The sequence below is a fragment of the Stigmatopora argus genome, chromosome 17 (assembly GCF_051989625.1).
Source record: "Stigmatopora argus isolate UIUO_Sarg chromosome 17, RoL_Sarg_1.0, whole genome shotgun sequence".
Taxonomy (NCBI): domain Eukaryota; kingdom Metazoa; phylum Chordata; class Actinopteri; order Syngnathiformes; family Syngnathidae; genus Stigmatopora; species Stigmatopora argus.
This window is the reverse complement of record NC_135403.1, coordinates 14,587,190-14,599,919: the sequence shown is the minus strand read 5'-3', so window position 1 is coordinate 14,599,919 and position 12,730 is coordinate 14,587,190. Positions and strand designations below refer to the sequence as shown.

At 29.0% G+C, this 12,730-nt stretch overlaps 2 long non-coding RNA genes across 2 annotated transcripts in view; both read right to left on the bottom strand.

The window, feature by feature from the left end:
- The window catches only part of LOC144091706 (uncharacterized), a 131,682-nt gene extending 118,952 nt beyond the window's left edge, over positions 1-12,730 (bottom strand). Inside the window, exons 1-3 of the long non-coding RNA XR_013305828.1 lie at positions 12,584-12,730; positions 8,665-8,784; positions 6,952-7,071 (exon numbers count right to left, since the gene is read on the bottom strand). This is a non-coding gene — a long non-coding RNA (uncharacterized LOC144091706). The remainder of the gene's footprint in view (positions 1-6,951; positions 7,072-8,664; positions 8,785-12,583) is intronic.
- Positions 168-4,749, bottom strand: LOC144091918 (uncharacterized). The gene is made up of 4 exons (XR_013305919.1): positions 4,605-4,749; positions 3,033-3,152; positions 1,461-1,580; positions 168-377 (listed from the first exon to the last, which is right to left on the bottom strand). It is a non-coding gene; the product is annotated as an uncharacterized LOC144091918 (long non-coding RNA).

Below are 12,730 nucleotides of genomic sequence, written 5' to 3'. Positions count from 1 at the left end.
ATACCTTGTTATACATGGTCCTTTTTTTTAAAGAAAGGGATCAATTAAAATAAGTCTACTTGGGTAGACTTTGAGCTTCTCACCTGAGAGGTCACCAGACATTTTGACGCATGGGAATCAAACCCAAGTTGCTGTGAGTAGTCCTTTCTTCTTCTGATGAAGCCTAAAGGGAGAAAATATATATTAAAAATGCTTGTTATACTTGTCTTACTGTAGTCCATTTTTAGGAGGATGAACGATTCCACCAGATGAAACGAGAACGGGTTGCCAGACGCCGACGTCTTTGTCCATCAAAATCAGGGAGAGACGGTTGACACGGGCGATACTTGGCGGCAATCAGGATGCGCGTTGTCGTTGATTGCAGGCCATGATCATCACTGACGGAGACAGCAATCCAGACACAAAAAGCCTTACTATACATGGTCTTTTTTAACAAAAATGCCTTACTATACATTGTCTTTTTTAAGAAAAAAAGCCTTACTATACTATGTCGTTTTTTAACAAAAAAAGTCTTACTATACTATGTTGTTTTTTTAAGAAAAAAGCCTTACTATACTATGTCGTTTTTTAACAAAAAAAGCCTTACTATACTATGTCGTTTTTTTACAAAAAAAGCCTTACTATACTATGTCGTTTTTTAAGAAAAAAAGCCTTACTATACTATGTTGTTTTCTAAGAAAAAAAAGCCTTACTATACTATGTCGTTTTTTAAGAAAAAAAGCCTTACTATACTATGTCGTTTTTTAACAAAAAAAGCCTTACTATACTATGTCGTTTTTTAAGAAAAAAAGCCTTACTATACTATGTCGTTTTTTAACAAAAAAAGCCTTACTATACTATGTCGTTTTTTTAAGAAAAAAGCCTTACTATACTATGTCGTTTTTTAACAAAAAAAGCCTTACTATACTATGTCGTTTTTTAAGAAAAAAAGCCTTACTATACTGTCATTTTTTAAGAAAAAAAGCCTTACTATACTATGTCGTTTTTAAGAAAAAAAGTCTTACTATACTATGTTGTTTTTTTAAGAAAAAAGCCTTACTATACTATGTTGTTTTTAAGAAAAAAAGCCTTACTATACTATGTCGTTTTTTAACAAAAAAAGCCTTACTATACTATGTCGTTTTTTTACAAAAAAAGCCTTACTATACTATGTCGTTTTTTAAGAAAAAAAGCCTTACTATACTATGTTGTTTTCTAAGAAAAAAAAGCCTTACTATACTATGTCGTTTTTTAAGAAAAAAAGCCTTACTATACTATGTCGTTTTTTAAGAAAAAAAGCCTTACTATACTATGTCGTTTTTTAACAAAAAAAGCCTTACTATACTATGTCGTTTTTTAAGAAAAAAAGCCTTACTATACTATGTCGTTTTTTAACAAAAAAAGCCTTACTATACTATGTCGTTTTTTTAAGAAAAAAGCCTTACTATACTATGTCGTTTTTTAAGGAAAAAAAGACTTACTATACAGTGTGCGTGGTTGTCCGTCTCCTTGTACCCTAAGATCGTCTGGCCACCGATTCAGGATGTCCGCCGCCTCTGGCCTGGAGACAGCTGGGATTGGCTCCAGCATCCCCCGCTACCCTAATGAGGATAAAGCAGTTCAGAAAATGAGATGAGATTAGGCTTACTATACATGGTCTTTTAAAAAAAAAGCCTTACTATACATGGTCATTTTTTAAAGAAAAAGCCTTACTATACTATGTCGTTTTTTAAGGAAAAAAAGCCTTACTATACTATGTCATTTTTTAAGAAAAAAAGCCTTACTATACTATGTCGTTTTTTTAAGAAAAAAGCCTTACTATACCATGTCGTTTTTTAAGAAAAAAAGCCTTACTATACTATGTCGTTTTTTAACAAAAGAAGCCTTACTATACTATGTCGTTTTTTAAGAAAAAAAGCCTTACTATACTATGTCATTTTTTAAGAAAAAAAGCCTTACTATACTATGTCGTTTTTTTAAGAAAAAAGCCTTACTATACTATGTTGTTTTTTAACAAAAGAAGCCTTACTATACTATGTCGTTTTTTAAGGAAAAAAAGCCTTACTATACTATGTCGTTTTTTAAGAAAAAAAGCCTTACTATACTATGTCGTTTTTTTAAGAAAAAAAAAGCCTTACTATACTATGTCGTTTTTTAAGAAAAAAAGCCTTACTATACTATGTCGTTTTTTAACAAAAGAAGCCTTACTATACTATGTCGTTTTTTAAGAAAAAAAGCCTTGCTATACTATGTCGTTTTTTTAAGAAAAAAGCCTTACTATACTATGTCGTTTTTTAAGAAAAAAAGCCTTACTATACTATGTCGTTTTTTAAGAAAAAAAGCCTTACTATACTATGTCGTTTTTAAGAAAAAAAGCCTTACTATACTATGTTGTTTTCTAAGAAAAAAAAGCCTTACTATACTATGTTGTTTTTTAAGAAAAAAAGCCTTACTATACTATGTCGTTTTTTAAGAAAAAAAGCCTTACTATACTATGTCGTTTTTTTAAGAAAAAAGCCTTACTATACTATGTCATTTTCTAAGAAAAAAAAGCCTTACTATACTATGTCGTTTTTTAAGAAAAAAAGCCTTACTATACTATGTCTTTTTTGACGGAAAAAAAGCCTTACTATACTATGTTGTTTTCTAAGAAAAAAAAGCCTTACTATACTATGTCGTTTTTTAAGAAAAAAAGCCTTACTATACTATGTCGTTTTTTAAAGAAAAAAGCCTTACTATGCTATGTCGTTTTTTAAGAAAAAAAGCCTTACTATACTATGTTGTTTTCTAAGAAAAAAAAGCCTTACTATACTATGTCGTTTTTTAAGAAAAAAAGCCTTACTATACTATGTCGTTTTTTAAGAAAAAAAGCCTTACTATACTATGTCGTTTTTTAACAAAAAAAGCCTTACTATACTATGTCGTTTTTTAAGAAAAAAAGCCTTACTATACTATGTCGTTTTTTAACAAAAAAAGCCTTACTATACTATGTCGTTTTTTTAAGAAAAAAGCCTTACTATACTATGTCGTTTTTTAAGGAAAAAAAGACTTACTATACAGTGTGCGTGGTTGTCCGTCTCCTTGTACCCTAAGATCGTCTGGCCACCGATTCAGGATGTCCGCCGCCTCTGGCCTGGAGACAGCTGGGATTGGCTCCAGCATCCCCCGCTACCCTAATGAGGATAAAGCAGTTCAGAAAATGAGATGAGATTAGGCTTACTATACATGGTCTTTTAAAAAAAAAGCCTTACTATACATGGTCATTTTTTAAAGAAAAAGCCTTACTATACTATGTCGTTTTTTAAGGAAAAAAAGCCTTACTATACTATGTCATTTTTTAAGAAAAAAAGCCTTACTATACTATGTCGTTTTTTTAAGAAAAAAGCCTTACTATACCATGTCGTTTTTTAAGAAAAAAAGCCTTACTATACTATGTCGTTTTTTAACAAAAGAAGCCTTACTATACTATGTCGTTTTTTAAGAAAAAAAGCCTTACTATACTATGTCATTTTTTAAGAAAAAAAGCCTTACTATACTATGTCGTTTTTTTAAGAAAAAAGCCTTACTATACTATGTTGTTTTTTAACAAAAGAAGCCTTACTATACTATGTCGTTTTTTAAGGAAAAAAAGCCTTACTATACTATGTCGTTTTTTAAGAAAAAAAGCCTTACTATACTATGTCGTTTTTTTAAGAAAAAAAAAGCCTTACTATACTATGTCGTTTTTTAAGAAAAAAAGCCTTACTATACTATGTCGTTTTTTAACAAAAGAAGCCTTACTATACTATGTCGTTTTTTAAGAAAAAAAGCCTTGCTATACTATGTCGTTTTTTTAAGAAAAAAGCCTTACTATACTATGTCGTTTTTTAAGAAAAAAAGCCTTACTATACTATGTCGTTTTTTAAGAAAAAAAGCCTTACTATACTATGTCGTTTTTAAGAAAAAAAGCCTTACTATACTATGTTGTTTTCTAAGAAAAAAAAGCCTTACTATACTATGTTGTTTTTTAAGAAAAAAAGCCTTACTATACTATGTCGTTTTTTAAGAAAAAAAGCCTTACTATACTATGTCGTTTTTTTAAGAAAAAAGCCTTACTATACTATGTCATTTTCTAAGAAAAAAAAGCCTTACTATACTATGTCGTTTTTTAAGAAAAAAAGCCTTACTATACTATGTCTTTTTTGACGGAAAAAAAGCCTTACTATACTATGTTGTTTTCTAAGAAAAAAAAGCCTTACTATACTATGTCGTTTTTTAAGAAAAAAAGCCTTACTATACTATGTCGTTTTTTAAAGAAAAAAGCCTTACTATGCTATGTCGTTTTTTAAGAAAAAAAGCCTTACTATACTATGTTGTTTTCTAAGAAAAAAAAGCCTTACTATACTATGTCGTTTTTTAAGAAAAAAAGCCTTACTATACTATGTCGTTTTTTAAGAAAAAAAGCCTTACTATACTATGTCGTTTTTTAACAAAAAAAGCCTTACTATACTATGTCGTTTTTTAAGAAAAAAAGCCTTACTATACTATGTCGTTTTTTAACAAAAAAAGCCTTACTATACTATGTCGTTTTTTTAAGAAAAAAGCCTTACTATACTATGTCGTTTTTTAAGGAAAAAAAGACTTACTATACAGTGTGCGTGGTTGTCCGTCTCCTTGTACCCTAAGATCGTCTGGCCACCGATTCAGGATGTCCGCCGCCTCTGGCCTGGAGACAGCTGGGATTGGCTCCAGCATCCCCCGCTACCCTAATGAGGATAAAGCAGTTCAGAAAATGAGATGAGATTAGGCTTACTATACATGGTCTTTTAAAAAAAAAGCCTTACTATACATGGTCATTTTTTAAAGAAAAAGCCTTACTATACTATGTCGTTTTTTAAGGAAAAAAAGCCTTACTATACTATGTCGTTTTTTAAGAAAAAAAGCCTTACTATACTATGTCGTTTTTTAAGAAAAAAAGCCTTACTATACTATGTCGTTTTTTTAAGAAAAAAGCCTTACTATACCATGTCGTTTTTTAAGAAAAAAAGCCTTACTATACTATGTCGTTTTTTAACAAAAGAAGCCTTACTATACTATGTCGTTTTTTAAGAAAAAAAGCCTTACTATACTATGTCGTTTTTTAAGAAAAAAAGCCTTACTATACTATGTCGTTTTTTTAAGAAAAAAGCCTTACTATACTATGTTGTTTTTTAACAAAAGAAGCCTTACTATACTATGTCGTTTTTTAAGGAAAAAAAGCCTTACTATACTATGTCGTTTTTTAAGAAAAAAAGCCTTACTATACTATGTCGTTTTTTTAAGAAAAAAAAAGCCTTACTATACTATGTCGTTTTTTAAGAAAAAAAGCCTTACTATACTATGTCGTTTTTTAACAAAAGAAGCCTTACTATACTATGTCGTTTTTTAAGAAAAAAAGCCTTGCTATACTATGTCGTTTTTTTAAGAAAAAAGCCTTACTATACTATGTCGTTTTTTAAGAAAAAAAGCCTTACTATACTATGTCGTTTTTTAAGAAAAAAAGCCTTACTATACTATGTCGTTTTTAAGAAAAAAAGCCTTACTATACTATGTTGTTTTCTAAGAAAAAAAAGCCTTACTATACTATGTTGTTTTTTAAGAAAAAAAGCCTTACTATACTATGTCGTTTTTTAAGAAAAAAAGCCTTACTATACTATGTCGTTTTTTTAAGAAAAAAGCCTTACTATACTATGTCATTTTCTAAGAAAAAAAAGCCTTACTATACTATGTCGTTTTTTAAGAAAAAAAGCCTTACTATACTATGTCTTTTTTGACGGAAAAAAAGCCTTACTATACTATGTTGTTTTCTAAGAAAAAAAAGCCTTACTATACTATGTCGTTTTTTAAGAAAAAAAGCCTTACTATACTATGTCGTTTTTTAAAGAAAAAAGCCTTACTATGCTATGTCGTTTTTTAAGAAAAAAAGCCTTACTATACTATGTCGTTTTTTAAGAAAAAAGCCTTACTATACTATGTCGTTTTTTAACAAAAAAAGCCTTACTATACTATGTTGTTTTTTAACAAAAAAAGCCTTACTATACTATGTAGTTTTTTAAGAAAAAAAGCCTTACTATACTATGTCGTTTTTTTAAGAAAAAAGCCTTACTATACTATGTCGTTTTTTAACAAAAAAAGCCTTACTATACTATGTCGTTTTTTAAGAAAAAAACGCCTTATTATACTATGTCGTTTTTTTGAGAGAGAAAAAAAGCCTTACTATACTATGTCGTTTTTTAAGAAAAAAAGCCTTACTATACTATGTCGTTTTTTAACAAAAAAAGCCTTACTATACTATGTCGTTTTTAAAGAAAAAAAGCCTTACTGTACTATGTTGTTTTCTAAGAAAAAAAAGCCTTACTATACTATGTCGTTTTTTAAGAAAAAAAGCCTTACTATACTATGTCGTTTTTTAACAAAAAAAGCCTTACTATACTATCGTTTTTTAAGAAAAAAAGCCTTACTATACTATGTCGTTTTTTAAGAAAAAAAGCCTTACTATACTATGTCGTTTTTTAAAGAAAAAAGCCTTACTATACTATGTCGTTTTTTAACAAAAAAAGCCTTACTATACTATGTTGTTTTCTAAGAAAAAAAAGCCTTACTATACTATGTCGTTTTTTAAGAAAAAAAGCCTTACTATATTATGTCGTTTTTTAACAAAAAAAGCCTTACTATACTATGTCGTTTTTTAACAAAAAAAGCCTTACTATACTATGTTGTTTTCTAAGAAAAAAAAGCCTTACTATACTATGTCGTTTTTTTACGAAAAAAGCCTTACTATACTATGTCGTTTTTTAAGAAAAAAGACTTACTATACTATGTCGTTTTTTAAGAAAAAAACCATACTATACTATGACGTATTTTTACAAAAAAAAAAGCCTTACTATACTATGTCTTTTTTGACGGAAAAAAAGCCTTACTATTCTATGTCGTTTTTTACGAAAAAAGACTTACTATACATTGTGCGTGGTTGTCCATCTCCTTGTACCCTAAGATGGTCTGGCCACCGATTCAGGATGTCCGCCGCCTCTGGCCTGGAGACAGCTGGGATTGGCTCCAGCATCCCCCGCTACCCTAATGAGGATAAAGCAGTTCAGAAAATGAGATGAGATTAGGCTTACTATACATGGTCTTTTAAAAAAAAAGCCTTACTATACATGGTCATTTTTTAAAGAAAAAGCCTTACTATACTATGTCGTTTTTTAAGGAAAAAAAGCCTTACTATACTATGTCGTTTTTTAAGAAAAAAAGCCTTACTATACTATGTCGTTTTTTTAAGAAAAAAGCCTTACTATACCATGTCGTTTTTTAAGAAAAAAAGCCTTACTATACTATGTCGTTTTTTAACAAAAGAAGCCTTACTATACTATGTCGTTTTTTAAGAAAAAAAGCCTTACTATACTATGTCATTTTTTAAGAAAAAAAGCCTTACTATACTATGTCGTTTTTTTAAGAAAAAAGCCTTACTATACTATGTTGTTTTTTAACAAAAGAAGCCTTACTATACTATGTCGTTTTTTAAGGAAAAAAAGCCTTACTATACTATGTCGTTTTTTAAGAAAAAAAGCCTTACTATACTATGTCGTTTTTTTAAGAAAAAAAAAGCCTTACTATACTATGTCGTTTTTTAAGAAAAAAAGCCTTACTATACTATGTCGTTTTTTAACAAAAGAAGCCTTACTATACTATGTCGTTTTTTAAGAAAAAAAGCCTTGCTATACTATGTCGTTTTTTTAAGAAAAAAGCCTTACTATACTATGTCGTTTTTTAAGAAAAAAAGCCTTACTATACTATGTCGTTTTTTAAGAAAAAAAGCCTTACTATACTATGTCGTTTTTAAGAAAAAAAGCCTTACTATACTATGTTGTTTTCTAAGAAAAAAAAGCCTTACTATACTATGTTGTTTTTTAAGAAAAAAAGCCTTACTATACTATGTCGTTTTTTAAGAAAAAAAGCCTTACTATACTATGTCGTTTTTTTAAGAAAAAAGCCTTACTATACTATGTCATTTTCTAAGAAAAAAAAGCCTTACTATACTATGTCGTTTTTTAAGAAAAAAAGCCTTACTATACTATGTCTTTTTTGACGGAAAAAAAGCCTTACTATACTATGTTGTTTTCTAAGAAAAAAAAGCCTTACTATACTATGTCGTTTTTTAAGAAAAAAAGCCTTACTATACTATGTCGTTTTTTAAAGAAAAAAGCCTTACTATGCTATGTCGTTTTTTAAGAAAAAAAGCCTTACTATACTATGTTGTTTTCTAAGAAAAAAAAGCCTTACTATACTATGTCGTTTTTTAAGAAAAAAAGCCTTACTATACTATGTCGTTTTTTAAAGAAAAAAGCCTTACTATGCTATGTCGTTTTTTAAGAAAAAAAGCCTTACTATACTATGTTGTTTTCTAAGAAAAAAAAGCCTTACTATACTATGTCGTTTTTTAAGAAAAAAAGCCTTACTATACTATGTCGTTTTTTAAGAAAAAAAGCCTTACTATACTATGTCGTTTTTTAACAAAAAAAGCCTTACTATACTATGTCGTTTTTTAAGAAAAAAAGCCTTACTATACTATGTCGTTTTTTAACAAAAAAAGCCTTACTATACTATGTCGTTTTTTTAAGAAAAAAGCCTTACTATACTATGTCGTTTTTTAAGGAAAAAAAGACTTACTATACAGTGTGCGTGGTTGTCCGTCTCCTTGTACCCTAAGATCGTCTGGCCACCGATTCAGGATGTCCGCCGCCTCTGGCCTGGAGACAGCTGGGATTGGCTCCAGCATCCCCCGCTACCCTAATGAGGATAAAGCAGTTCAGAAAATGAGATGAGATTAGGCTTACTATACATGGTCTTTTAAAAAAAAAGCCTTACTATACATGGTCATTTTTTAAAGAAAAAGCCTTACTATACTATGTCGTTTTTTAAGGAAAAAAAGCCTTACTATACCATGTCGTTTTTTAAGAAAAAAAGCCTTACTATACTATGTCGTTTTTTAAGAAAAAAAGCCTTACTATACTATGTCGTTTTTTTAAGAAAAAAGCCTTACTATACCATGTCGTTTTTTAAGAAAAAAAGCCTTACTATACTATGTCGTTTTTTAACAAAAGAAGCCTTACTATACTATGTCGTTTTTTAAGAAAAAAAGCCTTACTATACTATGTCGTTTTTTAAGAAAAAAAGCCTTACTATACTATGTCGTTTTTTTAAGAAAAAAGCCTTACTATACTATGTTGTTTTTTAACAAAAGAAGCCTTACTATACTATGTCGTTTTTTAAGGAAAAAAAGCCTTACTATACTATGTCGTTTTTTAAGAAAAAAAGCCTTACTATACTATGTCGTTTTTTTAAGAAAAAAAAAGCCTTACTATACTATGTCGTTTTTTAAGAAAAAAAGCCTTACTATACTATGTCGTTTTTTAACAAAAGAAGCCTTACTATACTATGTCGTTTTTTAAGAAAAAAAGCCTTGCTATACTATGTCGTTTTTTTAAGAAAAAAGCCTTACTATACTATGTCGTTTTTTAAGAAAAAAAGCCTTACTATACTATGTCGTTTTTTAAGAAAAAAAGCCTTACTATACTATGTCGTTTTTAAGAAAAAAAGCCTTACTATACTATGTTGTTTTCTAAGAAAAAAAAGCCTTACTATACTATGTTGTTTTTTAAGAAAAAAAGCCTTACTATACTATGTCGTTTTTTAAGAAAAAAAGCCTTACTATACTATGTCGTTTTTTTAAGAAAAAAGCCTTACTATACTATGTCATTTTCTAAGAAAAAAAAGCCTTACTATACTATGTCGTTTTTTAAGAAAAAAAGCCTTACTATACTATGTCTTTTTTGACGGAAAAAAAGCCTTACTATACTATGTTGTTTTCTAAGAAAAAAAAGCCTTACTATACTATGTCGTTTTTTAAGAAAAAAAGCCTTACTATACTATGTCGTTTTTTAAAGAAAAAAGCCTTACTATGCTATGTCGTTTTTTAAGAAAAAAAGCCTTACTATACTATGTCGTTTTTTAAGAAAAAAGCCTTACTATACTATGTCGTTTTTTAACAAAAAAAGCCTTACTATACTATGTTGTTTTTTAACAAAAAAAGCCTTACTATACTATGTAGTTTTTTAAGAAAAAAAGCCTTACTATACTATGTCGTTTTTTTAAGAAAAAAGCCTTACTATACTATGTCGTTTTTTAACAAAAAAAGCCTTACTATACTATGTCGTTTTTTAAGAAAAAAACGCCTTATTATACTATGTCGTTTTTTTGAGAGAGAAAAAAAGCCTTACTATACTATGTCGTTTTTTAAGAAAAAAAGCCTTACTATACTATGTCGTTTTTTAACAAAAAAAGCCTTACTATACTATGTCGTTTTTAAAGAAAAAAAGCCTTACTGTACTATGTTGTTTTCTAAGAAAAAAAAGCCTTACTATACTATGTCGTTTTTTAAGAAAAAAAGCCTTACTATACTATGTCGTTTTTTAACAAAAAAAGCCTTACTATACTATCGTTTTTTAAGAAAAAAAGCCTTACTATACTATGTCGTTTTTTAAGAAAAAAAGCCTTACTATACTATGTCGTTTTTTAAAGAAAAAAGCCTTACTATACTATGTCGTTTTTTAACAAAAAAAGCCTTACTATACTATGTTGTTTTCTAAGAAAAAAAAGCCTTACTATACTATGTCGTTTTTTAAGAAAAAAAGCCTTACTATATTATGTCGTTTTTTAACAAAAAAAGCCTTACTATACTATGTCGTTTTTTAACAAAAAAAGCCTTACTATACTATGTTGTTTTCTAAGAAAAAAAAGCCTTACTATACTATGTCGTTTTTTTACGAAAAAAGCCTTACTATACTATGTCGTTTTTTAAGAAAAAAGACTTACTATACTATGTCGTTTTTTAAGAAAAAAACCATACTATACTATGACGTATTTTTACAAAAAAAAAAGCCTTACTATACTATGTCTTTTTTGACGGAAAAAAAGCCTTACTATTCTATGTCGTTTTTTACGAAAAAAGACTTACTATACATTGTGCGTGGTTGTCCATCTCCTTGTACCCTAAGATGGTCTGGCCACCGATTCAGGATGTCCGCCGCCTCTGGCCTGGAGACAGCTGGGATTGGCTCCAGCATCCCCCGCTACCCTAATGAGGATAAAGCAGTTCAGAAAATGAGATGAGATTAGGCTTACTATACATGGTCTTTTAAAAAAAAAGCCTTACTATACATGGTCATTTTTTAAAGAAAAAGCCTTACTATACTATGTCGTTTTTTAAGGAAAAAAAGCCTTACTATACTATGTCGTTTTTTAAGAAAAAAAGCCTTACTATACTATGTCGTTTTTTTAAGAAAAAAGCCTTACTATACCATGTCGTTTTTTAAGAAAAAAAGCCTTACTATACTCTGTCGTTTTTTAACAAAAGAAGCCTTACTATACTATGTCGTTTTTTAAGAAAAAAAGCCTTACTATACTATGTCATTTTTTAAGAAAAAAAGCCTTACTATACTATGTCGTTTTTTTAAGAAAAAAGCCTTACTATACTATGTTGTTTTTTAACAAAAGAAGCCTTACTATACTATGTCGTTTTTTAAGGAAAAAAAGCCTTACTATACTATGTCGTTTTTTAAGAAAAAAAGCCTTACTATACTATGTCGTTTTTTTAAGAAAAAAAAAGCCTTACTATACTATGTCGTTTTTTAAGAAAAAAAGCCTTACTATACTATGTCGTTTTTTAACAAAAGAAGCCTTACTATACTATGTCGTTTTTTAAGAAAAAAAGCCTTGCTATACTATGTCGTTTTTTTAAGAAAAAAGCCTTACTATACTATGTCGTTTTTTAAGAAAAAAAGCCTTACTATACTATGTCGTTTTTTAAGAAAAAAAGCCTTACTATACTATGTCGTTTTTAAGAAAAAAAGCCTTACTATACTATGTTGTTTTCTAAGAAAAAAAAGCCTTACTATACTATGTTGTTTTTTAAGAAAAAAAGCCTTACTATACTATGTCGTTTTTTAAGAAAAAAAGCCTTACTATACTATGTCGTTTTTTTAAGAAAAAAGCCTTACTATACTATGTCATTTTCTAAGAAAAAAAAGCCTTACTATACTATGTCGTTTTTTAAGAAAAAAAGCCTTACTATACTATGTCTTTTTTGACGGAAAAAAAGCCTTACTATACTATGTTGTTTTCTAAGAAAAAAAAGCCTTACTATACTATGTCGTTTTTTAAGAAAAAAAGCCTTACTATACTATGTCGTTTTTTAAAGAAAAAAGCCTTACTATGCTATGTCGTTTTTTAAGAAAAAAAGCCTTACTATACTATGTTGTTTTCTAAGAAAAAAAAGCCTTACTATACTATGTCGTTTTTTAAGAAAAAAAGCCTTACTATACTATGTCGTTTTTTAAGAAAAAAAGCCTTACTATACTATGTCGTTTTTTAACAAAAAAAGCCTTACTATACTATGTCGTTTTTTAAGAAAAAAAGCCTTACTATACTATGTCGTTTTTTAACAAAAAAAGCCTTACTATACTATGTCGTTTTTTTAAGAAAAAAGCCTTACTATACTATGTCGTTTTTTAAGGAAAAAAAGACTTACTATACAGTGTGCGTGGTTGTCCGTCTCCTTGTACCCTAAGATCGTCTGGCCACCGATTCAGGATGTCCGCCGCCTCTGGCCTGGAGACAGCTGGGATTGGCTCCAGCATCCCCCGCTACCCTAATGAGGATAAAGCAGTTCAGAAAA